Here is a 4,354-nt window from a genome sequence, read left to right on the forward strand (position 1 = left end):
TTTTTCACCAAAATTTTTTTTTTCGACATCGAACTAACTATACAAGCGTCTTCTTTAGACCACCTACATTACGAAAATACCGGGTTATAACGAGATTCGAGCAGAACTAACTGAATGACAGCACTTTGAAAATTCGGAAAAAGTCATTTTTCGGCCTCGTTTTTGAGGCCAAAAATAGGCTCCAAAAATGCGATATCTCAGCTACTATCAGAGCTACGACCTTGGGGATGGTCTCGTTGGATTCAGAAAGACAAAACTAAGACAAAACTGTTGGAATTTTCCAGATCGGACCGGTAGAAGCCGAGATATCGACCTCCAAAGTTTGGGTTTTTTCGTTTTTCGTGGATACCCCCCCGTATCGATTTTTTTCACCAAAATTTTTTTTTTCGAAATCGAACTAACTATACCAGCGTCTTCTTTAGACCACCTACATTACGAAAATACCGGGTTATAACGAGATTCGAGCAGAACTAACTGAATGACAGCACTTTGAAAATTCGAAAAAAGTCATTTTTCGGCCTGGTTTTTGAGGCCAAAAATGGGCTCCGAAAATGCGATATCTCAGCTACTATCAGAGCTACGACCTTGGGGATGGTCTCGTTGGATTCAGAAATACGAAATTAAGACAAAACCGTTCGAATTTTCCAGATCGGGCCGGTAGAAGCCGAGATATCAACCTCCAAAGTTTGGGTTTTTTTGTTTTTCGTGTATACCCCCCCGTTTCGATTTTTTTCACCAAAAATTTTTTTTTCGAAATCGAACTAACTATACGAGCGTCTTCTTTAGACCACCTACATTACGAAAATACCGGGTTATAACGAGATTCGAGCGGAACTAACTGAATGACAGCACTTTGAAAATTCGAAAAAAGTCATTTTTCGGCCTCGTTTCTGAGGCCAAAAATGGGCTCCAAAAATGCGATATCTCAGCTACTATCAGAGCTACGACCTTGGAGATGGTCTCGTTGGATTCAGAAAGACAAAACTAAGACAAAACCGTTGGAATTTTCCAGATCGGACCGGTAGAAGCCGAGATATCGACCTCCAAAGTTTAGGTTTTTTCGTTTTTCGTGTATACCCCCCCGTTTCGATTTTTTTCACCAAAATTTTTTTTTTTTTTAAATCGAACTAACTATACGAGCGTCTTCTTTAGACCACCTACATTATGAAAATACCGGGTTATAACGAGATTCGAGCAGAACTAACTGAATGACAGCTTTTTGAAAATTCGAAAAAAGTAATTTTTCGGCCTTGCTTTTGAGGCCAAAAATGGGCTCCAAAAATGCGATATCTCAGCTACTATCAAAGCTACGACCTTGGGTATGGTCTCGTTGGATTCAGAAAGACGAAACTAAGACAAAACCGTTAGAATTTTCCAGATCGGGCCGGTAGAAGCCGAGATATCAACCTCCAAAGTTTGTTTTTTTTTCGTTTTTCGTGTATACCCCCACGTTTCGATTTTTTTCACCAAAATTTTTTTTTTCGAAATCGAACTAACTATACCAGCGTCTTCTTTAGACCACCTACATTTCGAAAATACCGGATTATAACGAGATTCGAGCAGAACTAACTGAATGATAGCACTTTGAAAATTCGGAATGTCATTTTTCGACCTCGTTTTTGAGACCAAAAATGGGCTCCAAAAATGCGTTATCTCAGCTACTATCAGAGCTACGACCTTGGGGATGGTCTCGTTGGATTCAGAAAGACAAAACTAAGACAAAACCGTTGGAATTTTCCAGATCGGACCGGTAGAAGCCGAGATATCGACCTCCAAAATTTGGGTTTTTTCGTTTTTCGGGTATACCCCCCCGTATCGACTTTTTTCACCAAAATTTTTTTTTTCGAAATCGAACTAACTATACGAGCGTCTTCTTTAGACCACCTACATTTCGAAAATACCGGATTATAACGATATTCGAGCGGAACTAACTGAATGACAGCACTTTGAAAATTCGAAAAAAGTCATTTTTCGGCCTCGTTTTTGAGGACAAAAATGGGCTCCAAAAATGCGATATCTCAGCTAATATCAAAGCTACGACCTTGGGTATGGTCTCGTTGGATTCAGAAAGACGAAACTAAGACAAAACCATTGGAATTTTCCAGATCGGGCCGGTAGAAGCCGAGATATCAACCTCCAAAGTTTGGGTTTTTTTCGTTTTTCGTGTATACCCCGCCCGTTTCGATTTTTTTCACCAAAATTTTTTTTTTCGATATCGAACTAACTATATTAGCTTCTTCTTTAGACCTCCTACATTACGAAAATACCGGGTTATAACGAGATTCGAGCAGAACTAACTGAATGATAGCACTTTGAAAATTCGGAATGTCATTTTTCGACCTCGTTTTTGAGGCCAAAAATGGGCTTCAAAAATGCGATATCTCAGCTACTATCAGAGCTACGACCTTGGGGATGGTCTCGTTGGATTCAGAAAAACAAAACTAAGACAAAACTGTTGGAATTTTCCAGATCGGACCGGTAGAAGCCGAGATATCGACCTCCAAAGTTTGGGTTTTTTCGTTTTTCGTGTATACCCCCCCGTATCGATTTTTTTCACCAAAATTTTTTTTTTCGAAATCGAACTAACTATACCAGCGTCTTCTTTAGACCACCTACATTACGAAAATACCGGGTTATAACGAGATTCGAGCAGAACTAACTGAATGACAGCACTTTGAATATTCGAAAAAAGTCATTTTTCGGCCTCGTTTTTGAGGCCAAAAATGGGCTCCGAAAATGCGATATCTCAGCTACTATCAGAGCTACGACCTTGGGGATGGTCTCGTTGGATTCAGAAAGACGAAATTAAGACAAAACCGTTAGAATTTTCCAGATCGGGTCGGTAGAAGCCGAGATATCGACCTCCAAAGTTTAGGTTTTTTCGTTTTTCGTGTATACCCCCCGGTTTCGATTTTTTTCACCAAAATTTTTTTTTTTCGAAATCGAACTAACTATACGAGCGTCTTCTTTAGACCACCTACATTACGAAAATACCGTGTTATAACGACATTCGAGCAGAACTAACTGAATGACTGCACTTTGAAAATTCGGAAAAAGTCATTTTTCGGCCTCGTTTTTGAGGCCAAAAATGGGCTCAAAAAAGCGATATCTCAGCTACTATCAAAGCTACGATCTTGGGTATGGTATCGTTGGTTTCAGAAAGACGAAACTAAGACAAAACCGTTAGAATTTTCCAGATCGGGTCGGTAGAAGCCGAGATATCGACCTCCAAAGTTTGGGTTTTTTTCGTTTTTCGTGTATACCCCCCCATTTCGATTTTTTTCACCAAATACCTACATTACGAAAATACCGGGTTATAACGAGATTCGAGCAGAACTAACTGAATGACAGCACTTTGAAAATTCGAAAAAAGTCATTTTTCGGCCTCGTTTTTAAGGCCAAAAATGGGCTCCGAAAATGCGATATCTCAGCTACTATCAGAGCTACGACCTTGGGGATGGTCTCGTTGGATTCAGAAAGACGAAATTACGACAAAACCGTTAGAATTCTCCAGATCGGGCCGGTAGAAGCCGAGATATCAACCTCCAAAGTTTGGGTTTTTTCGTTTTTCGTGTATACCCCCCCGTTTCGATTTTTTTCACCAAAATTTTTTTTTTCGACATCGAACTAACTATACAAGCGTCTTCTTTAGACCACCTACATTACGAAAATACCGGGTTATAACGAGATTCGAGCAGAACTAACTGAATGACAGCACTTTGAAAATTCGGAAAAAGTCATTTTTCGACCTCGTTTTTGAGGCCAAAAATGGGCTCCAAAAATGCGATATCTCAGCTACTATCAAAGCTACGACCTTGGGTATGGTATCGTTGGTTTCAGAAAGACGAAACTAAGACAAAACCGTTAGAATTTTCCAGATCGGGTCGGTAGAAGCCGAGATATCGACCTCCAAAGTTTGGGTTTTTTTCGTTTTTGGTGTATACCCCCCGTTTCGATTTTTTTCAGCAAATTTTTTTTTTTCGAAATCGAACTAACTATACCAGCGTCTTCTTTAGACCACCTACATTACGAAAATACCGGGTTATAACGAGATTCGAGCAGAACTAACTGAATGACAGCACTTTGAAAATTCGGAAAAAGTCATTTTTCGGCCTCGTTTTTGAGGCCAAAAATAGGCTCCAAAAATGCGATATCTCAGCTACTATCAGAGCTACGACCTTAGGGATGGTCTCGTTGGATTCAGAAAGACAAAACTAAGACAAAACTGTTGGAATTTTCCAGATCGGACCGGTAGAAGCCGAGATATCGACCTCCAAAATTTGGGTTTTTTAGTTTTTCGTGTATACCCCCCGTATCGATTTTTTTCACCAAATACCTACATTACGAAAATACC

This window comes from Anthonomus grandis, unplaced genomic scaffold (genome assembly GCF_022605725.1).
Source record: "Anthonomus grandis grandis unplaced genomic scaffold, icAntGran1.3 ctg00000398.1, whole genome shotgun sequence".
Taxonomy (NCBI): Eukaryota; Metazoa; Arthropoda; class Insecta; order Coleoptera; family Curculionidae; genus Anthonomus; species Anthonomus grandis.